The sequence below is a fragment of the Pseudopipra pipra genome, chromosome 4 (genome assembly GCF_036250125.1).
Source record: "Pseudopipra pipra isolate bDixPip1 chromosome 4, bDixPip1.hap1, whole genome shotgun sequence".
In the NCBI taxonomy this organism is placed as follows: domain Eukaryota; kingdom Metazoa; phylum Chordata; class Aves; order Passeriformes; family Pipridae; genus Pseudopipra; species Pseudopipra pipra.
The window spans coordinates 36,283,363-36,310,363 of NC_087552.1; the positions used below are offsets into that span (position 1 = coordinate 36,283,363).

General features: G+C 37.2%; 1 long non-coding RNA gene across 1 annotated transcript; it reads right to left on the reverse strand.

Annotated features, from left to right (window-relative positions):
- Positions 1-878: 878 nt before the first annotated feature.
- Positions 879-21,594, reverse strand: LOC135413158 (uncharacterized). The gene is made up of 3 exons (XR_010430113.1): positions 20,922-21,594; positions 4,672-8,807; positions 879-2,137 (listed from the first exon to the last, which is right to left on the reverse strand). It is a non-coding gene; the product is annotated as an uncharacterized LOC135413158 (long non-coding RNA).
- Positions 21,595-27,001: the final 5,407 nt, after the last annotated feature.

Here is a 27,001-nt window from a genome sequence, read left to right on the forward strand (position 1 = left end):
TGCATTCTGCTCGGTCATTTAGCAGCTATGGACTTATCTGTTCTGGTATTTAAACTGGGAATCATCAAATGTACACCAACTTTATTAAGATAAAAATGTATTTGTTAGACAACACTTCACTCTATTTAATTCCAAACTGCAAACGAACAGTGTTCCTATTTCAGTCACACAATTTCTCCCTATCATGAGTTCACAGTGTCCATTTAAAATACTTGCCCTTTCATGTAGCTTTAGAAAAATATTTGATGTAATTCCCTCTGCTTTTTAGTCTGATTTAATATCAGTAACAATAGAGGAATAGCCATATAGTTTAAGCAGCCAGATATCTACAATCCATGATTGTCAGAGACCACAAACTGATAAACACTGCCCTGGGTTACTGTAACTAATTTTCAAGGTGAATTGCAATATTTTGTGATTGTCCTTTGATAATGCATTTGAGAGAGAATGGTAATCCTTGGGCCAGCTGGCCTGTGCTCACGCTTTTCAGTGAGAGCATCCTGGAACCACCTAGGTTTCACAATTCTTGGTCTAGGACTTCTGCAGGACCTTTCTGGCTCTTGGACACTGGATTTTCTGAATGGAGGTTGTGGGGTTTTTCAAGGTCAGAATTCACCAGATAATGATAAGGCAGTGTCACAGACCTAACCACGGTGCTTTTATAGCCTGAGTACTCAAGTAGGTGCTTCACTTTTGCATATGAGCGTGTAGTAGTAGGGGAAGCTGTGAGGATATGTTAATATTGAATTTACTGTTGGAAGGGTATCCCAGCCAGAAAAAGACTAAACAATTTTACACTGCACTTATCCACAGTGTTTCTCTACAGAAGATCCTAGTAAGAAGGATCTTCCTTCCTTCCTACTATCCTAGTAACTTCAGTGCTGAATTTTGCTCTTTGCAGTTATTTACAATACATGCATAAGAATCACATACAATAACTATCTTAGACAAATGTGAGTTTTAAGTGGAGCAAATAACAATGAAAAAGTTTCTGAGAAGTCGTTTTTAAAGTCTTCTGCCAGTATTTTTTCTTGTAGATACATGAAGCAAGACCTACAAACACCAATCCATGTCACATTTCATTTAACAGTATATTCCAAAGCTGTTAAAATCCATAAACTAAGGGAGTCTGAAGTTAGATTAGATCAAAAGCACAGCCTCATGAAATTCCAGTTGCTAATATGTCAAAAATTATGCAGAGTAAACTTTCTTCATTGTGTTTCTGCTCATTCACAGGCATAAACAGATACAAAATCTTCCTAAGATTGCTTTTAAAAATCTACAAATTGGAAAATTAAAAGTTGGGGCACAAACTTACTATTTTTATTTTATATCAGTTGCTTTAACTGATTTCTGACATGATTTTTTAATGATGTTTCTAAGAGGCTGTTAAATGGTAGCTTCAGTGACATTATTAAATATTTAAACACAGCTGAAGAATTGGAAATCATCAAGAAATAACTGGAACTACAAAAAATAGCATTGCCCTGAGCAAAACACGATTCTTCATAATAAAATAGAAGTTATTTCAATTATGACATTTCTAGTCGATACTAGCAGTGAAAAAATGACCGAATGATTGTTAATAACTGTGCTTTGTTTCTCTTTATCAAAGATGATAAAACACATTAGCCACATTACTTCCATGGTTCAGATATAAAATGTTACAGAATTTATGGGGCAGAAAATTATGCAATAAAATGTGCTCAGAACTGTTGTTTTCTGCCTCCTGTGTTCAAATCTGGTACCAAGTTTTAGCTTTTAATAATCAATTAGGCTTGGAAACAGCCATTATTCATATTGCTCCCATTGCATTGTAGTTGATTGCTACAAGTTTCTTTTCAAATAAATAAACTTGTTCTTACATCTATTCTCTTTAATGGGTTTTTTTTTTTTGTGCTGTATTTTTATAATTCCAGGTGTACCTGAAACCTTGGTCATACTCCCAGGCTTTCTTCTAAGTTTGCAAGCCTTCTTTCTTGCAAGAAGTTCCAATCTGTTAGCCCAAAGTGACTTCCTCTGGTAGCAGAAATAATTTTTCATTCTCATTCACTCTGAGTTGCCAGAAACATGATTTCTATCAATTATTTTCCTTCTAGTATTTCCATTTGGGTTTGGCTTCTTTTCTGTCATTGATCTGAGAGAGAGGAGGAAATATCTGAGAAACTTTAATGCTTTAATCATACAAGCATGCCCTTTTTCACAAGGTTGACAATTTTGGCTCAGCTGGAGATATACGTTTCATGAATGGATAATTAATGAAATAGCATTTGCCTCATGATGTCTTTAAGCAGCTGCAAATAGTATCAAATAAACTTAGAGAGCAACCCCTCTTCACATCTATACTGGAAAGCACCTGACAGAGAGCCAACAAAATGATAGGAGAAAAAGGTAATATCAGAACAATATCTGTATTGCTTTGCCAGGGTTAAGGTTAAATATTCTCTTCATAATGTACAAAAATAGCTCCTCATTGAATTTATATGGTTCAAAATAAAAGTTGAGCTGATTTCCTTATGGTCTGTTTTTGCTCCTCACAGAGGCCTGGTGTCACTAGAAACTGGGTTAGTTGGCAGAGCAGAAGAGATAGAAGAACCACAGCATTATGAGAGTATAAAATACATCTCCCACCTATGAAACTCCCTGGTTGCTGGTACTGCCATGAAATGTACTTAGAAAAAGGACATAATTCAATGATGTTGTCATTCAAGACAATATGGCAAGGAAATTTTCCATCTCCTAAGGATTGCTATGGTTACCACCTGAAATAGGCTGCAAGAGTTGCAGTGGAGAAAGAAAAGCAGTTGTTCTGTGGGGAAAGAACAGCAATCCTATGAGGAAGTTAAATCTGGCATTTAAGGCTGTAAGGCCATAACGCTCTGCAATTGAGGAAACAATTGCAGTACCCAAACAATACAGAAACAGCAATTTTTGTTTTGGTCTATTCCCCCTCAGTGTTTGGGAAAACACCAGGCACCAGAAGTTTTTTGTGCATTTTAAGCTATTCAGTCTGCAACGTCATTATGGTTCAAATAAGACAGAGCTATAATTGTCACAATGTTACATCAGAGGTATCATACTGGTTGCCCATGAATGTAGAATCCAATCTATCCATTGCAGATTGCGTTCTCCACTTACTGGAAGTAAATAATTTCTTCCTCTTCTGCACACCAGTTCTCTAACATCTGCTGAGATTCAGCCCATTCTTGTAATTCTTCATTTCCTTCACTAAAAGATTTTCAAATATAATGCAGTACAGCATGCATATATGTGGAAAAAGTTGTCAAATGGCTGTATTCACCAAGGGGAAAAGTCCACCATAAAATTGCTCTGCAGGTTACTTTATTTGTAATATTACTCCCTCTAAACATAGTAGCCTAAGACATTGAGGCAGCTGGAAGTAATGAAACATATTTTTCATACTCTTGCTTTTCATTTCAATGTATCAAGCAGCTCTTTAAACTGCTATTTTAAACTATTATGTCTTATTTTAGAAAGCCTTTATAATAATAGGAAATAAAAAGAACCGAAAGTACTTGCTATTTGTAAATGAAAATAAATGCTTAGCCCTTCTTGCATTTAAAACATACATTTTAAAAAGCAATTAATTTTGGTTTGTACTACTGGTTTCTTTTATTTTACTAGAAATGTATTCCCGTAATTCAAACTGGGGAAATTATTGAAACTACTAGTAGAGGTGGTGTTATGCAAAGAGGTTATATGTCTAAAAGAACTGGGATATAATTTTTCAACTCTACATTTTATTCTTACTTGCTAGTGCATAAGCAGAAAAAATTAAGGCCTTGATATGATCATTTCACTCTACCCTTAGTCCCTAGTATCCATATACTTCTGGGTATTTGTAATGTCTTGGGGTGCAAGAAGTACCAAAGCTCACAGCCAAAACTAAAAAAAAATTAAGAAAGGCAATAAAATGTTGGTGTGAAAATAGTTCTTAGTAAAAAGTCATCAGAAGACAAATTATCCATTGCTAATTGAATAAATGCATGGAGATATTAAAGAATAGGTTTAAATGTGTCATAGGTATAGCTCACCAAATAAAAACAGACACTGTCACAAGCAGTGGAAAAAGACTTGACTCAGATCTGCCACACTGAGGAATAAGTCAGCAGGAACATTATAAAGCTTCCAGCAGCATCCTCTGGACACTGTTGAAGTCCTAGGACTTGTTCTCTGCCCTTGGGCTCAGTGCTGTTAGTTCTGGAAGCAGGCTTTCCTACACACAGAACTTGGAGACCTTTTTAACTTTTAAGTTCCCATTTATTATGGGACAGTCAAGCAACTGACATCATGGCCAAACACGTTGCTTTTATGAAGTAAAATTCTGAATACTTACTTTTGTCTTGGTGATTCCAGTGGACTGTACTAGCACAGCACTAACAATTTAGAGCTTCCAGGAGAAAGAACAGCATCACATCACACTAGTGAGAAACTGAGCCACACTAAACCCTGTGTCTGAGCAAGCCCCTTGCATACAGCTGTGTTGCTTAAGAATGACTTTAATTTCTGAGGTCCTATCTCAGCCATAGTCTCGGTGTTCCTGTGTGAGACATCTGCCTTTCAGATTGGCCTACACTCACTCCAGGAAACTACTGCCACTGTACAAGGTTGTTATTACCAGCATTTTTAAAGAAAAGTGGTACTACCCACCTCCAGTGTACAATTTGTTCCTCCCCATCCAGACCAGGTGAATCAGGGTACAAAAATGAGACAGGTCTCACTTCTGCTTTTTTGACTGTCTGGCTGTAAACAATTTGGGGATATTTTCCTCTTCATCTTTTTTAAGATGTGTTTTTTAGTATAAGTTCTGTAATTATCATCTCTGCAAGAAAAAACAGAGCACATGTATAGTAACAGGAAACAATGACTAAGTGCTTGCTGTTGCCAGGGCACATTGGATACAGAAAATAGAGAGAACACTGTGCTACACCTTATGCATTTGAACAGTGAAAATGTATCCTAGGACATACAGATAAAAGCCTGAGCCACTCACAAGAAAATTTTGGAATATTTTCATTGGTTTTTAATAGACTTTCTCTCTTGCTTGTTATTCTGTTATTCCCAGTTCAAATGTTCCATTTGAAAGTGGACTCATGACACTTTAAACTGACAGATGAGGATTTTATTAATTCTTTTTTTTTAATTAAGATGCTTAGAAACACAAATGTCCTAGCAGCTACAAATTTCTCTATTCTGCGCGTAACAACAGAAAATAACAGTAAATGTTCTAGACTAAAAACCATGTGAAAGCCAAAAATCTTCATTTGGTCTTGCTCAGGTATTCCTCTTCTACTGAATCAGAATCCTGGTGCCATGCAACAAGCTATAAGGATTATGGAAATAAAAATAAGGTTTTGGTTTACAATTAAAGTAATTTTAAGGTATCTGTTGAAAAACCATAGTTTGCAATAACAGCATATACAATTTATATTATACCTGCAGGGAAAAAATAATGCTAGATTTTTGCATTTTCCAAGTTTCTTTTCTTTAGAAAGTTTGTAAGATCATTGCTGAAGCAGAAAGTTTGTTCCAAGAACCAGTGTAAGAAAGATTTTGCTATAGGAAAGAGTTATGAAGTAGTGTAGAAAAGGTACAGTGGTAGAAATAAAGTTGTCACTGTAAGATTTATGGTTCTAATTTAGGAGAAGTTAAGGCTTGTAAAACCCAAATTAAAATAAGCATCTATGTCTAGTGCAGCATTAGACATCTAGGTTCTCCAGGCATAGAGAGGTAAGGCAGAATCCCTCTTCATCAGCTCTTCCTTCAGGGTATCTTTAGCACATTGGCTCCTGTGAATTCCTTCATTTTTCTGCACTATGAGGAGGTCAAATGCCAAAAAGCGGTTTGTGTATTGCTTGTGGATATTTCTATGCCCATGGTTTGATGTGACAGCGGCCAATATTGCCATGCCTGAGTTCCACTGGTGACTCTAACACCTGCTTCTCACTTTTGTAGCTTTATTTGTTTGTTCACACAGCTGAACGAAAATAATCCTAAAGAAAAGATATGAGCATATACTTTCATCTTCAAAAAATCTTAAAGTGACTGTGCAGATAGGTTATCTTAGCTATAATATTTGTTTTTTCCTTAAAAGGAATTGTCTAGGTAGGTAGATAGGTTTCAAAGGAGGGAAAAAGAAACCTAAAAAACATGGTAGTTTGTAGTTCAATTCTGTAGTGTTATGATGACAGTCTTTTCCTAAAGCAGAATAAGGATGGGATTTTTTTTTTTTTCCTCCAGATGTACCTTACTGAGTGGAAACCTCAGGTAAAGAGATTTACTTCTATGGGGTGGCAAAGACACGCTCTAGCTTTACTTATGGTCTGACAGTACTTTAACTAGACATTAAAAGCATGGTTGTAATAAGAAACTGCTTTGCCTTTTATAATTCTAGCTATTGTATTTTAAATGTACACCATAGTTTAGTTCTGCTAGTCTCCATAAAGACAAGGAAAGTACCAAAAAAAAATATATAAAAAAACACAGCTGTATGAAAATACATGACAAAGGCAAAATCATAAATTCTAAAAATGAAAGTACACCTGGAGAAATTACCAGCAGCCAGTTCTGCAAAAAATAAGAGTGTACAGTCATTTCTCAGAAGACTATTTTGAAAGCACATTTTGTTAATGGATATTTTAAAGGATTTGCAAGTTGTTCAAGATTATGGGTAATAATCACAGTAGGAATTACTTGTGCATTTGGAAGTAATTTGTCTATGTCCTAAATTAGTCTCAGACTGAGAACTTTCTTTTATTTAACCAATTTTACACATTCATAGCAAGAAATGTGAAGTAAAAGTTAAAAAAATGGAATAGCTCAATCCCCTTTGTCCCCAAAATTATTGCCTTCTATATTTTCTAATAATGAAATGTATTATAGGCAAAGCATTGGGTAATTTTAAGTTCAACACTTCTACAATTCTAATCCTTGAAAGTTAAAAGACAATATAGATTTACAAGACCGAGTACCATACAAATCGCATACAAGTTCACTTTCAGGTGTTGAACTGATATAGTTTAAATATTTCAGTATTGATTTAGATGAGTTGATTTGAAACCCTGTTTATGCATACATGAATGTATTTAAACATGATTTATACTTATTTAACATGCTGGTATTTATTTTTACAAATCTTAAGAAAACATTTAGAAATCTCACCTTTTTCTGTTTTTGTTTTTGTTTTGTTAAACCAGTACAAATCACAAAATATGCTGAGTTGGAAGGAACCTACAACCATCACTGAGTCTAATCCTTAGCCATGCACAGGATCATACCTAAGAGTCACACCATTTGCCTGAGACCATTGTCCAAATGCTTCTTGAACTCTGTCAGGCTTGGTGCTGTGACCACTTCCCTGGGGAGCCTGTTCCAGTGCCCAACCACCCTCTGGGTGAAGAACCTTTTTCTAATATCCAACCTAAACCTCCCCTGACAAAACTTCAGGCCATTACCTCAGGTTTTGTCTCATGGTCACCACAGAGAAGAGATCAGTGCCTGCCCCTCCTCTCACCCTCATGAGGAAGTTGTAGACTGCCATGAGGTCTCCCCTCAACCTTCTTTTCTCCAGGCTGAACAAACCATGTGACCTCAGCCGCTCCTCATACGGCTTCCCTTCAAGGCCCTTCACCATCTTCATTGCCTTCCTTTGGACACTCTCTAATAGCTTAATATCTTTTTTTATATTGCAGTGCCCAAAACTGCACACAATATTCAAGGTGAGGCCACCCCAATGTAGAGCAGAGTGGGACAATCCCCTCCCTCGACCAGCTGGTGATGCTTTGCCTGATGCCCCCCAGGACACGGTTGCCCCTCCTGGCTGCCAGGGCACTGCTGACTCATATTCAACTTGCCATTGATCAGGACTCCCAGGTACTGCTTTCCAGCTTTCCATGGTACTGCTTTCCAGCATCTCATTCCACAGTCTGTATGGACATCCAGGGCTGCCCATCCTAGGTGCAGAATCTGGTACTTCCCTTGTTGAACATCATATGGTTGGTGATTGCCCAGTCCTCTAATTTGTGGAGGTCTCTCTGCAGGGCCTCCCTGCCTTTGAGGGAGTCAAGAGCTCCTCTGAGTTTTGTGTCCTATGCAAACTTGCTTAGTATCCCTTCCAGTCCTGCATCCAAGTCATTTATGAAGATGTTGAGGAGCATGGGGCCTAAGATGGAGCCCTGTGTAACCCCACTAGTGACAAGTTGCCAGTTTGATGTTCCCCCATTCACTATCACCCTCTGTGCTCGACCCATGAGCCAATTGCTCACCCACCACATGATGTGTTTATCCAGCTGTGTTTGTCCAGAAGGATCCTGTGAAAGACAGTATCTAAAGCTTTACTGATCAGCTAGGTGGGTTACCTTATCATAAACAGAAATCGGGTTTGATAAGCAGGACTACCTTGCTGGTTGTGTCTTTCAGGTGTTTTTCAATACCTCCCAGAATAATCTTCTCTATAATTTACCAGGCACTGAAGGGAGACTGACAGGCCTGTAGGTTACAAAGTCCTCCTTCTTGCCCTTATTGAAAATTGGTACAACATTTGCCAGCTTCCAGTCAACTGAGAACTCTCCAGATTCCCAAGACAACTCAAAAATTGAGAGAGGCTTTGCGATAACATCAGTCAGCTCTTTGAGGATTCTGGGATGAATCCCATCAGGCCCCATAGATTTGTAGGGATCCAGCTGGAGTAGCAGGTCTTGCACAAATTCAGGTCAACTGGGAGTTGATCATTCTTGCAGTCATGGTCCTCAAGCTCAGGGCACTGAGACCCCCTTGGTCTGTCATCCCTGTTGAAGACAAAGGCAAAGAAAGCCTTAAACACCTCTGCCTTGTCTCTGTCCCCGTTTGTGAGGTTACCATCCTCATCCTGTACCAGGCCAATGATATTTCTATCCTGCCTATTGCCATTAACATATTTGAAAAAACTCTTTTTATTGTCCCCTACATTTCTGGCCAGCTTCAACTCCAGTTGATTTTCTGTCACACGAATTTTCTCACTGCAGCTGCAAGCAGCATCTCTGTATTCTTCCCATGTCACTTGACCTTGCTTCCACTGGGCATACACCTTCCATTTTTCCTTGCCTCTGAGACAAGATCCCTGTTCAGCAAAGCTGGCCTTCTGCCTCACTGCTTGACTTCCAGCATTTGGGAATTGCCTGCTCATGTGGCGCACCTCATAATTGCCCTTAGGAGGTGATGTTTCAAAACTGGCCAGCACTGATGGACCCCAGCACCTGCAAAGATATGAGAATGCCTACCTGAAATAAGCATCATAAAAAGAGTAATGTCTTGGGGTTTTGTGCCATTACTTTTCTGTAGGTAGTTTTCCTTAAAGCAGCAAATTCGGGATTACTTGGTTACTTGGGTAGTGAATGCAGGCATGTACATAAAAGGCAAGACAAAAATATCCCATGATTGCTTATAAAATTTCAGAGATGTTAAGGTTTTGGAAAACACTGTAAAAGTATAAAATTTAATTCCTCCTATATTTTCCTTAAACTTAGGCCAATATTTTATCCTTCTTATGAAATTACTTTTTTCAGATTCTTCACGTAAATTTTAATTGGGCACTTATTCACAGTTTGCCATTACGGGTAAATGACAACTAAGTGGCTTCACTGCTTCAGAAACTTTCAGCCAGTGACAGTATTACACGTAAAAACTCTGCACAGAGAACATACTTATGTGTTACACAACTGGCATTATTACTATTGATACTACTAGCAGCATCCAATTTAACTCCCAAGATAGATCACATTACCATTTACTCCTCCATCTCAGATATATAGGCTAAGCCTAAAACTGACAAATCCAATTGTCTGTAATTTAATAAGGACTTCAGGACCTAAACCCATTAAGATTGTTAAAAATGGAAATGTCTCATAACCTTGCTGTGACATTGTAATGACAGATGCAGCTACACATCACCGTAATCAAACATTTTACGTCCCTTTTTCTTCTGTCATTGAATTGCCAGCTATCTATTTTCGGTGGATGGGACCTGCTGTAGCTATGTCAAGAGATTTTGAATAATGTCCAAATGGTATAATTTAAATGTCAAGTAGTAGGGAATTCACAACTAATGCTACTATTCCTCCTGACTTTTGCCAGCAAATGTCTCATGATAAATACATGACATTCTTCAAAAATCATTGAGGTAAAGAATAGGATCATCTGGTTTCCAAGTTTCTGAGATTTGGGCATATATGTTAGGTAGGAAACTTCTTTTAAAAATTTTCTCAATGTATGGGTTGAAAAAGTTCATTAATACTTTTTCTTGTTAAATTAAGTTAAATTCTACTCTCTTTATAGGCTTGGAGAGCATGTTATTGGTTCAAAGAATGAAATGGCAGTTTAAAAGTAAAGTAAACTAACATAAAAATAATATCAATTAAAAAATAAGAAGAGTGAGTAAACACCTGCTTCACCTCTGCAAGAAATAAGACTTCTTACTTCTGGCAGGCTCTCCAACTATGTAAGTGTATTTTTTTTATGAAAGACATTACTTTTTGAAAGGTGCAAACGGTGGCAGGATAATCACCTTAACAATATTCCATTTTAAGACTGGGGGTACAAAAGAAAATCCAATGTTCATTTTTTTCTAAATCATTCCTAACTATATCTAGGCAGATCTATTTTTAGAAAACAGATTTGACAGCCATTTCCCTTATTCTTATCTACTTTGATTTATAGTTATTAGTCATCAGTTCTGAAAGAAGAACATCGACATATAACTGGGAATGCACTGCTTTCGTATTGCTTTTATCGAATGAACTAAATAATTATTATTGTGATTCTGTGCAGAACAATAGCAAGAAATAAACCTGAAAGTTGTAAATTTCACTCATGGGAACTGAAGTGAGAATGGCAGGATTTGGCTAGAGATTTAAGACAGCAGAAATGACACAAGAGAATCAAGACCAATTTCCCCCAAATCTCTCCTGTTTATTCCTCCTAATTAGACACTAGTAAATATTGAAGTAAATTCCTTACCGCTATGGAGGTTTCATCCATTTCAGGCAAGAAGACAACAAGGAACAAGAAATACAGCAGCAGATGACATACAGATAATGTGATGGAAAAATATAGGCAGAGTGTGCTGTTAAATACAAATTAACAAGGCAACTGTCTGTCTGCAAGACTGAGTAGCCAACAGGGTTATCCCAGTACTGCTGCTGTACAACACCTTCTTAGTCATGCTTCTATTTTGGGTTAGCATCAAAGATGTACTCTTACTCTATAGCCCTGGAACAATTGGGCAACCCCAGAGAATGGCCAAATCATTAAGTTCTGAAAGAAGGCCAAAATGAGACATATTTATATGGATGTGCTCACCTACAAGACCTTTTTAAACAAAACTAATTGCTTATAGTGAAGTAGGACTAGGGCTACCACGAAATGAGAGGCCAAGGACAGGTATGTCACATTTAAGTGTCTGACATAACTGGAGGCAGGCACTGCAGTCTGGCCAGGCAGTCACTTCGAGGGCTCTCAGGCATTTTTCTGAAGTTAAAAGATCAGGGTTTCCCAGTGTATGGGAAGAAAAAGCATCTAAAACTTATGAGATAGTGACAAAGATAAAGAGTCCTCCCCATCACCACAAACTTGCCTAACAGTATGTTCAGTGAAGAAACTGAGCATATAGGTGTTGGATAAATTTTGTCCAGGAAAGAGATGTCCCAGGAAATACTGTCCTTTACTTTCTCCCATCCTCCTTGTTCTCAGCCATACTAAGACCTTCACCCTTCTCCCTATGTCATTTTCACAAAATTATATTATTTTGGGGCACTGCAAATCAGAGCACTCAGCTGATCCAAATAAATGTCTTTGGATTTGTTATTGTGGTTCTTAAGCAGGGATCATTTGAATTACACTTTATAGCACATTCCCTGAACAGTTGTATTAGTACAACATACACATCAATATAATGTACAACAGTAGTTGAGAGAAGCAGCGATGGAACAGGTTGCTCAGAGAAGTGGTAGATGTTCCATCCCTGAAAACATTCCAGATCAGGTTGGATCTGGCTTTGAACAACCCAGTCTAGTTGATGGTGTCCCTAATCATTGCAGGGGGGTTGGACTAGATGATCTTTAAAGGTCCGTTCCAACCCAAACCATTCTGTGATTCTGTGACAAATGCTTTCTATGCTGTAGGGCAGCTAGGGATGAAAAGGGAATTTTTTAATAGCTTCCAACATGGAACATATGCAGATGACTCCCAAGTACCCATGAATACCTGTGTATCAAACCTTTGAACTAACTGACCCAAATGAAGCAAACTGCAACAGAGCAACATTAGTGCTGAAATGCATCATGTTTAAATTTTTGTACCAAATGGAATACAGTTTGAGATTCCTTTCTCTTAATACATGATAGTTTACACAATATCCCATATTTTGGAGTAGGTTTTAAAAGTTAATCTCTTTATTAGGAGAAATTATTCAGAAAAAATATGACATGCTCCAAATAATTTCAGTCTGCCTCCAGTTAGTTTTTTTCTGGAACGAATTGTCATCATATGAAATAATTGCAGTATGTCGGCATAACTATGTGTTTAATTGAGAATTTTATAAACATAAATCATATTATCCACTATCAAATTGGACAATTTTTCTTTCTGTGGAAGACAGTGTTTACATCATTCAAACAATCAATTTGAGCTTATGAAATGAAAAATATATATTTAAAATAGATGCCATTCATTCAAAATAGATGGTGTGTTCATAGAGCAATGCAATAATATTTCCCAACCATCCATGTAACCCGCCTAGGCAAATATTATTTTAAATAAAAAATATTTTTAAAAAATTCACACTGAGGACTACAGTGTTGATGCAAAATATTACAAGAAAGAATCCTTACATGCAATGGTAGTTATATGCAAGACAGTAGAACAGAAGTCTGGTACAAGGGTACAAGTAGTTATCACTACATTTTTCCTGTCAAAATCCTGATCTGTTTAGCACTTGCGCTTTAATAATTTCTGCAAGCATGAGCAATAAAAGTGTGTATGAGCAATGCAATGGGTGTTTACAACTCATGCCATGGACACCAGTCTGCCCACAACTTCTCTCTAATGCCTCAGTACAGAAAGGAAATTATGTGGGGGACCACAAGATAACATCCCGCTTCTAGCTACATTTCATGCTTCACACTCAAAGGAGCCCTTCCCTATGTATGTGGTCTTTGTCCCTGACAGGTGCAAAAGAAATGAAAGTTCAGTATTTTATTTGGCCAGGTTTTTTGTTTCAGGAATTATTGCCTCTGAAAAAATAACATTGATAAAACCAAATGATCTTTAGAAAAGAAAAAAGTCTGTGCCATGGCCCAAATAATTATGCTTTTTATCATCACTATTACTTCCAGTAGGAAGCCAGGTACCCAGACAGATTTTCCTATAACATATTTGCTGTGATTAAATATCATTCAAACAAAGAAAAAAGTTAAAAGAGTGATAGATGGAGTCACATCTATTATATGTAAATAGTCCAGCAGTTTCTAATATCTGCTAAAGGGATGAAATGTTCTCACTGTGAATGTCTGGTGCTATTTATTTTGAAATAAGCCAGAGTACTTGTACTTGGGTTCTCCATATATGTATTTAAGACTGAAAGCACAGAAAGCAGCAATAGATGGGACAGCAATTTCGTGCTTTTTGACTGATGACTTCAGTGCCCTGCTGTCTGCCTGCTTTATGGCTTTTTTAAGCACAGGAGGTTTTTCATAAGATTTTCAAGTCACTCTTCAATTCCAAAGTGTACTCCTAAGGGAAATATTTGCATGCTCCTCTATGAGTGAGCCTCAGTTTGCAGACTCCACATGAGACTATCAGGAAGGGCTGCTAACAGTGGATCATTCTTTGTGTTCATAATATTCATAACTGCATAGATGATTTAGCAGAATCATCTAGTAGTTTTACTACAGCACAGAATTCATTTAGATGGCAATATTTTCAGTTATTCATTGCAGTCACAGTGTTGGATTCATTATTTAAACTCTGTGTATTGCTGCAGTTTCAAACCACATATGAGAGGAATGAAACACCTCTCTATGAGCAAAGGCTGGGAGAGTTGAAGTTGTTCAACTTGGAGAAGAGAAGGCTCCAAGGAGACGGCCTTTCAGTACTTTGAGGGAACTTATAAAAAGATGGCAAGAGACCTTTTAGTTATGCCTGTAGCAATAGGACAAGGGATATTTGTTTTAAACTGAAAGATGGTAGGTTCAGGCTAGATAAGAAGAAGAAATTTTCTACCTTTTGGACTTTTTTTTTTAAACAGGAGTCATTTGAATTACATTTTATAGCAAAATTGCTCGAACAGTTGTACTAGTACAACATACACAGCAAAATCAACGAACAACAGTAGTTGAAAAAAGAAATGATGGTTGCCCAGAGAGGTGGTAGATGCCCTATCCCTGGAAACATTCCAGGTCAGGTTGGACGGGGCTCTGAGCAACATGATCTTTTTCAAGATGTCCCTTCTTATTGGGGACATCTCCAAAATACGGACTAGGTGACCTTTAAAGGTCTCTTCCAAACCAAACTATTCCAATTCTGTGTAGTTCAGTTCAAATCAGTAGGAGATGTGGCAAGATTTTTTTTTATTTATCTCAATATATGTGTTGTGCTGTGAAAATTTTATTCAAGGAGTATTTGAGTAATTTTTTTTTAAGGGTGACATGTAGTAGGTACAGCTAGAAAAAAGCTCTTTGGAAAAAAAACAAGAACTGTATGTTCACTGCAAACTGGGAGAGGGAGACGGAGAGAGAGGGAGAAGAAATGCAAACTTCCATTCCAAAACCTTCCACCCTGTCAAATTGGATTAAACTATTGTGTATCTCACACCCTGACACCTTTGCTCAGTGATGACCAGTCAAGCCAACCAACTCCTTCCAGAAATCAACTGAATTTCAATTTTCTGCCTATGAAGCCAGTAACCTAACTGATATGTAAAGAGCAGAAATCTAAAAACTAATAATTACAATTCTGTTAAATGCCTGTGACCTGAATATTATCAAAAGATCAAGGTCACTCAGAGAACATGATGCAAAGGTCCTTGTCAGCCCTAGCTAGAAAATGATCATGGAGCTAAGGTAGCACATTGGGTCAGTGCTGGATACATAGAAAATTAGAGGTATAGGCTTCCAGGGAACAATGGAGCTGAATTAAATGCTTCCTAAGGTGAGCTGGCCCCTTCATGGTTACTTTGTAACTTATTGAGGTCTTCAGAACAAGACTTTTTCCGCTTTCTGTAGTTGATGTCACCTGAACATCTTTAGGCCTCTCTCACTGGGACATGATTTATGGCTTAAGAGAAATTGCCAGCTGTGTATATATTTTCCATTAATCCTTGAATTTTTTAATCTCTGAATTTCTTTAAAGACTTAGCAGGAGAGAATAGAGTAAACTACTGGCACTCATCCCTCTTGTAAAGAAGAGGTGATTCCCTGAGACTTTTGTCATGCGTTCTGTGGAAGCTAAAGAGAATTCAAGTGAAGACTTCCTAAAGACAGTATGACTAAGATAGACCTGCTTACCTCATGTTCAGTTCTGAGACTTGTTTAGAATTGTTCCAAGAAAGGTGTTTAGTTATTGTAAGCCTTTCAGGGTTTTTCTTTGCCAGAATCTGTAGGTCTTTTAATTTCTTCTCTTTATTTCACTTCTAAGAGTATGTATGAAGTCTAAGCTGGGGGAAAGACCACTGTTTCTGGGCAGAGAAAAAAGAAGCACACAACTAGAAAAGGATCATAAAAGCTCACTGGTTGTGAGTAAAGCTTTTACTAAAGCAGTTCTCGACAGACATACATACTTTATTCCTTGAGGTCATAGATAACCTAACAGCTGACTAAAAATTAATTCAAGAGGAATTTATTTAGCATTCACTGTACAAATCACACTAATGCCCTTCTTTAAACGAAACAGTAGACACTTCAGCATGTCATGTTCAGCTTTGCTTCAACAAAACTGGACCTCACTGTAATCATCCTAATAGTTTAAATGCCTTTATTATTGGAGACTTTAGTGCTCTGGTGAATCACTGTGGTGGTTTGTACCACAGGAAGAATGCCAAAGGGCACTCTGGGAAATGTACTCCACCATTGCACATGGTCTGTGGAGTACTTGGAAGTGATTGGTTGAGGATGGTTTGTTGCTGTTCAAACTGCATATATAAGATGCTGTTGTTCTCGGTAAACTTGATTCAGTTACCTGGAACCCCAAATGACTGGGTCCTCAATGCCGTCAAATGGCATCTATTTTTCTAGGTGTCACTGACGATATTCAATGTGAAGTAGGTTTTTGGAAGAATATTTCCCAAATGTGTGTAAATACAGACAGTGTAAAATCATCCAAAGTGATTTCGACATTTTTCAAAAGTACGAGCTCCTTTTGTCTTGTCCATCTTTTCTATCCTCTGAATTCAAAGGTGGTTGTCCAAAAATGAGGGCATGTTCACACTATCTTTTATATTCATGTCCTACTTGTAAAAAGTGAAATGTTGCCAGCAGTTTAAAGTAGGTATCAACTCTATTGCTGAAGCAAACATTATGACCACTGATTATAGGCAGAGTCATTGTCCTATGCTCCAATAAGGCAGACCCAAATGTCTCATTTGGGATCTTCATATTGTAAAAAGATGTGGCATTTCATGCACAGTCATTTCTTGAATGTGTACTATCTGGCTTATATGTGATCCTACTCATGTAACCATATAGAATCTCATTCTCAGATATTTATTCCTCTTCTAGCCATACGCCTAGCTTGTAGATGCAAAGTGCTGGAGAATATGCATGGAATAGCTCATATCTTGAAGGTAAAATATAGCTTTTTTAAAAAGTGATATATTTTTGAAAATTTCACACTATCAGAAATTGTACCAGAGACTTTAACTTCTGTAGATGTTGTGGATAATTGGTAAGAAAACTGTTTCCTGTCCTCATATTGTGATGTTCTGAGTTAAAAAATCCTTTCTATGATTCAGCTGCATACAGATAGAGATTTCCATCTCTAGAAACACTCTTGCCTCTCCATATCTAAACATTGTAATAACCTCAAATAATTCAGTGTAAGTGGCTTTTTTTTGTTCATGTGGCTCTTGGTTCCCTGTGTTACTGTAAGAACACAGGTGGCATAAACCCTGTGAAAATCATAGGCCAGAACCTGGCACTATGGTTTAATAGGTATCTAATCTTTAGTAGCATAATAGTTACAGACAAGTAGGAATTGAGTAACAGGTGAGTAAGCCAATGAATTTATAGCTGTTTCACAGATTCTCAAAGGGTAATGATTTGTCAACCTTTCTGTCTTTTGCTTGAAATACCACAATAATTTGTTAGCAAGGAGTATAGTCGGGAGAGTAGTTTTAAAGGAAATATTACTGTAGTTTCACTGTGTTATAGGTAGGAAACTAAGCTCTCCACTTGTGTGTACACTAAATTCAAATGCAATAAGCTAAAACCCAAAGCAGCTTAGTGGGTATTAGAGAATGACCTGAGGATGGGTTGCCAGTAAATTAAAGTCAGCAATATATCCACGTTGTGTAAAGCTTTGTCAAACTGTAGATTCTTTCAAGTCTTTTCTTCTAGCACAGAAGCAGAAAAGAAATGGTGAGAGATGCAATAACCCTATCATTTTTGAATGGCCACAATTTCAGTGCAGTCAGTATTGTATATGGTCTTGTTGAGTACTTTTGAGTAATTTTCTCAGATGAAGCTCTATTTTTTTTATCACCACTCTTTAAATTCTGACTACATCTCTCACAACATTTATTTCACAGCTGAGGGAGTCTGTATGATTACATACTTTCATATTTCGGGAGCTATGAAATAATTGTCATGAATCTCTACCTTGACAGCCGAAGCCTGTCCTGATGCAGAAAGAAACTGTGATCTTTCCCAAAGCATCTTTTTCAAGCCATCTTCACTGAAGTCATGCACAACATTAAGACATAGCAGAAAACAATATGCTCATAAAAGAAAACAACTGCATCTTCATGTTTTAAAGCAGCTTATTATTGGTTTTTTACAGAAATAATAACAAAGGTTGACATATGTATTCTTTGACATAAATGTGATATACCAACAAAATCCAAACAGATACAAGCAGAGATAATTTATAACAAATGTTAACCCATGTGTCAATGAAGAATTATCTTGAATACCAATCCACTTGCCTAGCATGTAAATATCTATGTTGATTCACACTCTAAGCATGTAGATTTCTTAAGTCATCATATGATTACATTGCTCATTATTAGGTAGTGATTGCACTATCCCATTTATTAGTCTCATACAGTGTGTTCAGTGCTGTCAGTTCTATTTGGATCTTAACTACATTAGAGAACCATAGCAATGTTTTCTGAATGGACTTGGAGGGAAAAAGGTCAAATTTCCTCAGACTGTCAGAATGTTTTCCTTTACACTGGTGACTATCTGCAATGACATCTAAATGTGAAATCTTTTTGCATCACAAAGCCAAACAATCAATAAAGGGAAAAACCATGTAGAGTATTACTGAGATGACAAGCTAGATGAACACTTTATATTAAGATTGCTTTTTATAATTTTAGACTTACATATAGATATATACTTAGATAGATCTGACATTACAAAACATATTCTGAGTTGAGCGAAGCTGCAGCCATACCATCCTGCTGTTTCCTACCCAGTCTACAACCTGATTTCATGAGAAAGGACAGTTGTTAGGGTTCTCCTAGCAATGCTGTTATCCGTAAGGCTGCAGCTGCCTTGGCTGTGATCGTGTCTCCACCTGCTGAGACACCAGCAGTGAAGCCAGTGCACAGTAAGTCTGTTTGTGCCCTCCAGTACTACGACGGATTAGTGGGACAGGGGAGACCTCCAGGCCTTAGGCTGCTAGCCCCATTACCTGCGAGGTGAATGCCCTTTCCCCCTGCCCCCCGCACGTGGCCCGCGACCCCGTAAGGAGCTCACAGACCACCAGGGAGGGACGGACGAAAGAGAAAGAGAAAGTTTATTGTGGGGAAGGGGTTTATAAAGCTTTTAGGAGGGTCAAAAGGGGGCCAATCACAAGTTCAGGGGCACAGAAAAAAACAATCAGGTAAGGGGTCAACAGCCAAGAGGAAGGGGTTAACAAGGACCAATAAGAAACACCTCAGAACACTTTCCCAGGACACCTTGTATGAGAGACAAGTCCCCCACAGGGGGTATCGGGAAGAAGAAACAGTAACCTTGCAGAAAATACAAAAAGCCATTTTGAAAACATGTTTAAACCACATTAAAAACTTCTGTCTCCATAACATTTGAGCTGTTTTCCTCTTTCTCCTCACCAGTCCATCTCTGACAGGACTTCTTCCATCCTGCATATAGCAAATCCATTGCCACACAGTACCATGTAGTCATATCTGAACTAGCCTTAGAGTAGTTGCTTGGGTGCAAGGAACAGTCTAGTCATGGCAATGTGAAGCTCGGGACAGCTGTGATGGCAGTGTAGTCAAGGGAGGTAAATTATTCATGCAGGGGTGTTATAATGCAGTGAGATCTGTTCCTCACATCCTTAGAATGCATTCTCTAATCTTCCTACTATGATTTACATTTTCTGATATAACTAAGTGGTAAACAGTAAAAGCATAGGGACAAGGAGTTTCTGTGAAAGAAAGAAGAATCAGAATGAACAGCATCCTCTGAAAAGTAACTTGGTAATTGAAGTAACAGAAGTAACTGACAGATTTGTGAGACAGCTTTTCCTTTGCCCTGCACAGTCCCTGATAATGCTTACATGGGCCAATTTGCAGAAAAGGCACACTACAAAGCTGTTTGGTCCTTCCTTAGTTATTTGAGTCTTTAAATAACAGGTAATGGCAGTGCCCATTCACCATTGTAGCTTTTCACTCTTCTTTTATAGATTGGTTTTAAGGAAAAACACTCATCATCTCCTATTCCAAACCAGTTCTGGAATACATCCTTGAATTTCCAAACACGCAGAATAAACAAAAACACTGACTTCTATCAGCAGCTGCCTCTTGTTTCACCTCAAAGTAACAAGCAATTCAGAGGGTTAAGAAAAGGCCAAAATCTATTTTTCTCAATATAGAACTCCCATTTCTAACAGTAGAAAAGAAAAAGTTAATGAAATGCCATCTTGTTATATATGCTGTCTGCTACTGATATCTTTGTAAAATGCCCCTAAATCTGTCTATAGTGCATTCTGCCATCAGCCACAAGTATATGTCCTGTGAGCCATTGAAGTCATTTAGGAAATACCCTGAATCACAAGTTTACAGCACACATAGAACATAGCTATCAGATTGTAAAGGAAAAAAAACCTGAAACTGTTTTGAATCTTTACCATCAAGAAGTCAGTTGACTCTGTTTTATGGGAGGAAATAGGAACTTTCTCAATATTCCTCTTACCCAGAGTCCCACATACCTGTGATACATTGGGTGGCATTCCTGCTGTGAAACTGCCTCAGACAACCTATATTGCAGCAGTAAATTCTACATCTAGTCCACAACGTTGGAAAACATTCCCGAACAGATGGTTGCATTCAATAAAACATCAAAGTACCATCGTAAATAATGCTGTTGAATTTTTTTGCCAGTCATTTTGCAGTGCCACATTAAACATTTCCAGACACAGCTGAAAGTGAAAGGGATAGAAACATTTGGCAGTGAACACAGTGCCATAGGGCTGTTTTGACTGGTGAGGTTGAGACCAGAAATAGAAATGAGTATCTGAGTGGCACTTCATGGGATGGTTTCTGACTTGTAAAGACCAGAGAGGTCTGGGCAGTTGGAGGTCATCTGTTCTTTCCCTGCCTCTTCCACACTGCAAAGAATTTTGGTGTCTCACTCTTGCCTGCTATGCTGACTTCTGTCTTTGTCTCTGAGTTTGGGGAAGAGAGACTTTAGGTGACATTTGCTCACCTTACTTGAGTGTCTCCTTATTTTTGAGCAAGCACATTCTAATAGCATACCCTCAGGCAGTAGCAGAGTAAAGCTTTCTCCAAAATCAGTCAAATTCTTGCAGGTCCAAACCAAGTATTACCAAAGCAGAGAGTGATTGTGGAATTAGATGGCTTTGCCCATAAGTCACAGGCTTCATATACAAAAAAATAGAATAGATATCAGTATTTTGTGAATATATTCTATTTTAGGACAAGGGCAGCAATTAGAACAAAATTACCTAGCCAGACAGGCAAGCAATTCACCGGCTTCAGTGATTTGCTACTAAAGTCATGAAGTAATTGATTGCATTAAGCCTCAGAGAAATTCTGAAGAGAAAAAAAAGTAAAACTTGTGCCTGGTTTTGTAGTATCCTGCTATTGAAAGAAAAGGATAGTTCCTTTTTACCTCTGAAAGTCCATTCTAGGAAGGATCACAGTTTTCAAATAATTCTGTGAATTAAAGATTAGTATGTATCTCTACAAGAGAATATTTCTTCCTCTTTATATTCTTATAATGAGCACAGTACTGCATGGATTAAACATGCAAGCAATCTACCACTTGTAGGACTTCAAGCATAAAACACAAATCAGCAAATGCAAAACACAGTATCACTCCCTTGGAATTTTCTGAAGAAGATTTGAAATGTAAAACAACTTCCCATTAATATACAAGTCGAAGTCCCTCTCTCCTTTGTCTCATGGTACTGAAAAAAAAGTAGTCAGTTGCCAACAGCTACAGCTACAGCAGCATTCACAGCTCTATCGGATGTAGTATCCATGACTGACATTTTTTTCACTGTCATCTCCAAAAAATGCAATTCAGCTGCAGCCAGGCCTATGCAGTCCCATCTCCGCCTGAGCTGGTTCCCAGCAGTTCCTGCACTGGATGTGGATTCTCATTATATAACAGACTCAAGCAAGGGTGAAACAACTGCTTTTTACAGAACAGGCCATGTGTGAGTCAACATGAAAGGCAAACCTAGCTCAAAAGCAGAGACAACGTGTGTCACTCTGCTACACAGCAGGGGATTCCCTAAAGCTCTGTACACTGAGTGGCCTGGAAGCTGTAGCTCCACAGTAATGTGGTTTGCCTGCTTTCCCTCTCAACAGAACTACAATGGGCTAAAGATACAGAACTGTGATAAGAAATGAGTAGGCAAATGAAAGACAAGCATAAAAAAATGCAAAAAGTTCTTTAAGCATTCTGGCTGGATATCTGCGGGGAAAAAAAACCAAACCAAACCAAAATAAACCCCAAAAAAACCCAAAATGACAGAATCAGGTATAAACAAGACTTTTTTTCTTCTTTAGTCATGACACATTTTAATGAGGTTTGAAATGAGCATAGGAAGACAGAGCAAGATAACAAGGTTATCTCCAACTCTGAATCTTCACACTATTTATGATGCTAAATTTGCAGTCTATGCTGCTCACTTACATTTCCACAAAGTAGCATAATAAAAGAACAACTAGATGTTGGCAATTTTTCCTCTAAACCAGCCTTTCTGAAAAAATATATACAGTCCTCTGGGTTCTGATATTCTTTTTACCTCTGCAGAATAATGTCCCTTTTGTATTTTATCCCTTCTTTGTTCAAAGATAAAGAGAATGTATGTACATCCAGACTCCTACTCCCCTAAGTGATATGACTCATTCACACAAGCATCTGTACCCCTTAAGAGACTGTCAGTGCCTTTTCCTCTTAACTCATTAATTTTACTTTTCTGTTATACTGGAGAACTGCTAATAAAGTAACTTTTCTCAATTGATATTCCATCTCCTCTATGTCCCTGCAGGCATCTCTTCCTCTTCAGGACTTAAAGTACGATGTGTTGAACTCTCCCCACAGTTGGCATGATGGAGGCATATATCTTCTAACATTCACTCCCTCTTCTTGAAATATCATCTGTTTTGCAGACTGCAAATTGGGACTAATGGCAGGCAGCAGTGTCTGCAACAGTAAGAAGTTTTAAATACTGGCTACTATCATCCAACTTACACCTGCTGCTGCTGTAGTATAGCTATAAACTGGCTAACTACTTTCTAAGGGAATTTTTCCTTAAAGCTCTCAGCTCTAGTTACTTCATAAAATCATTTGACTTTTAAATAACTCTCCTCTGTGTTCCTGAGTTAATCTTAGGAGCAGCCTTTAAGCCATGGAAAACTAGAAAAATTTATTTTGCCAATTTCATGATAGCATTAATATGTTAAAATAAAACCCAAAAAACCATGAAGACATAAAAAGGAGAGCTTCTTTTCAAGACATTTTCTTTCTCTGCTACTGTCACAAAGTCATTAACAATTAAGTTTTCTGGCCTTTTAATGTGAAGTTGAATACATTAACAGCAGAAGAGCGTTAAGTCCATCTTGTTTGAAAAAAGCTGGTATATTGACTGAGTTTACACTGGTATGAATTGTTATCCCTAAATCTTTTCCATGTTTATTAAAAATTTCAGCTTTTTTACAGGTGAGGAACAAGATAACTAACACAAATATTAGTTGATTTAACAATAAATGGAGCTTGCAATCAGTGACATACATACTTCAGAAGTTCCCTTGGCCATTTCAGAGGAGGTGTAACGGTAGATAATATTATATTACTCAAAACATGACACAAGTAATTGTAAGATTAATTGGAAACTTGAGTTCTCTAATCTCTGCTGAATGGAAAACATCCCATTTGCCTCACTAGTCTTTGATCAGTATGTCTGTGTTCGCAGAGACTCACAGGACAACATAAAAGCAAGTAAAAGTTCCTATTTTAAGGAGTCTCTTTAGTGTTTCTGACACTTGTGAAACAAAGGGAGTACTAAATATTGATAATCATGTCATTTTAAAGAGAAATAGGTAGGGTTTTTTATGTATTACTCACCTCAATTAATCAGGAGAGTAGTGCAGTGTGTAGTGATTCTTTTCTATTGAAAGTCATTTAAAGGTTTAACAACTAAAGGTTCAGAAACTACACATATAATAGCATGAATCATCTTAGCACAACTTTAAAACACTCCTTTCTTTGAAATCACAGTTTTCATTAAAAAATAAGGCTATAAGCTACTTACTGAATATTATGGGTATGAAAAAAAATGTAAACTGTGCTGATGGGATGTGTCTGATTAATGAGCTAAAATAGCCTTATGAACTTATTTCAGAAAAAAAAGTTGCTGAGAGATACCCTGAATGAGATTTTAAATCTACTGAACAAAGGCACCCAGAGGCACCTATCTGGCAACATCTGGTTCAGTTCTGAAGGAAGGGAAGGCCATGCAGCTGAGATGGGTATGCTATTTCACTTTGCACTAAATGCAACTGAACTTAGGCAGGGTGGATTGTGATTCAGAATAAGAGCCTTCAGTTTTAGAAGGATTCTGACCACTGCAGAAACCATTTAAATTCATACTCTTGCTGTCTTCACAAATTTGATGCCTTTGAAGCTTGAAAAATCTTGCTCCTTGTAGGTTAAAAATACAGATGACAAACAGAAATCTCATAGAACTATTTACTCTATGGTCCATAGAGTAAATAAACTTCAACAAGGAAAAAGAAGTATCCAACTGGTATAAAAACCATGAACCAACATGATTAAACAGTAAAAACTGAGGAAACAAAGCACCTTTGACAAGTTCCGTAATTCCATGCACCATATCACCTTTCATTTCATTTAACGAATAACACGTAAACACAAAAATATCTTTTATGTCATTGGTGCAAGTCACTGTTATACTGCTTATATATAATTTTCTCTAGAAGACAGGAAATGTTAGCTCATTATCTCAAAAGTTATTCCACATTAAATCCCGTAATACATAACTCCAAATTTGATGCCTGTATTACTTTAAAGAGTCTTTTGTACGTTCCTCACTGAGGCAAAATGCGTACATTTATCACTTTAAAACAAATGTCTTTGAGGTATATATCACTATAGTTAGAAGAATATATAAAATTTGAAATTTTGGAAGATGGCTGCCGATGTTGCAGCACTGCTTCTCAATTGCAGATGCACTACACAAAGCAACCATTTCTTTTCAGATGTTTAGAAGCCAGGCTCTTTTTTAAACTTCTCTTCCTTTCTGAACCATCATCAGTTCACTGCCTTGTTTCTAAATAAGCACCCACCAGCTTATACATTCAGATACACAGTCGCAGATGGTTCAGAGACCAATCTGTAATTTACCATAAGAAAGCTGAGCTGATTTAATAATGACCACTACAAAATATAAGTACAACCCACACTGAGTGGATTAAGGAATGGCCAACTGACAGCCCTCAAAAGCATCTGTCAGTGAGGAAACAGTCACAGAACAAGGATTTTTTTCTCATACCTATATGTAGGCTTTTCAATGCATCTCTTAGAAAAAGAAAAATCACTCCTGGTATTATTTGGGAATATTTCAAAGCTGAAACCTGCACCCAAAGAAGGTCTAAGGGGGTAGAACTGAAACGTTAAACCTAAATTATGATACAAAACCCTAATCTTGCTAGGCTTAAAGAAAATCTCACCCTGGAGCTTTCCAAGTGGCATTTTAACTTCAAAGTTTCCAAGATTTGAAAAATCTAGCCTTTTCCAAAATGGCCCCTTTCTAACTGCTCTGATATCTACTTTTTACTTCAGACTATTCAAGTTCTAGAAGTCAGCACAGTTAAGACACACAGAGCAACTACAAAAGGACACTCACAAAATGTAGTTACTGCTACCCATTTATGCAAAACTGATTAAAAATTGTTTAATGCTATATGCCAGAGTTGCTCAACACCATATGTAAAGAAAAATTTGAACTTTTAATGATTTGGTATAATAAATACCTGAGAGATTTGTCTGATATAAGTCTATCTCAATGATTACTTGCAGCGTGACTTGTTTAGAGGTTTACTTTAAGTAAGGTGACATTTTAGCATTACATGCTGAGTTTTATTTTTGATAGCTGTGCAGTTCTGTTTCACTTGTTGGAATCGAGCAAATGTGATTTCTTATCCTATTTGTGGTTTTGTTTGTTTTTTTTTTTACTTCCAAAAGTATCTCATACGTACACTGGTAAAAGGTTGCAAAGCAATACTACCTAATTCCATGGTAGCAAAGCCTCAGATACATCTAATTTGTTTTCAGAGAAAATTTGCTTTACTCTTCTCCTCCATAAGGGACAAATGGTATCACATGCAAACTAATTCTGGGCACATTTTGCTGTTTATTATACTACTGACCTTCAGAAATGGATGTTTGGTTTAATATAATTACTACATAAGGTTTTCTTTTTTTCCTATGATTATATTGAAGTTTTATTTGAAGTATCTGAATGTAAGCCATTGACAGAACACATTCTCCGTAATGATATATTCTTTTTCAATAAGCGTATATCTATATCTTCCCATTTTTTATTTTTGTGTCTGGTATCTCCCTTAAATAAGGAAAGGTTAACCAGTTATTGATATGTCTTTGCATCTTTCATAGGAAAAAACAGATATATAATATATAATTTTTATTTTTATCACAGAAACTGTTCTTCATCAAGGATGCAATAGAGACGTTAAAAGTTTGATTTACTGCTTATCATTAACCTAAGGATCATAGGTACTTGTGATTTTCCTCAGAAATTCTGAAACTGCAGTTAATAAGTATTTTAAGTTCAATTTTTTCATGATTAATAAAATTAAACAAAACTACCCCAAATCAGGCTTAGAAGCAGAAATTAAGGCAGTTTTATTACTTATGTCAGGGAAAAAAAAAAACATACATAGTGAAGAGGTCAGAGATAAGAAATCATACAATTGTAGAAATGTTAGGGCTGGAAGGGACCTTAAAGATAATCTAGTTCCAATACCCCTGCCATTTGCAGGAAAGCAATTGTCTAGATCAGGTTGCTCAAGGTCCTATCCAACCTGGCCTTGAACACTTCCAGGGATTGGGTGTCCACAACTTCTAAATTGTCTGTCTTCCCTTGTCAACCGTTGACTTTGTTCCACCATAGAAGGCCACCAGATTTCTCAGACACAATTTGCCATTAGCAAAAGCTGTGCTGACTGCCTCAGATCATCTCCTTGTCTTTTATGTGCCTTAGCACATAAAAG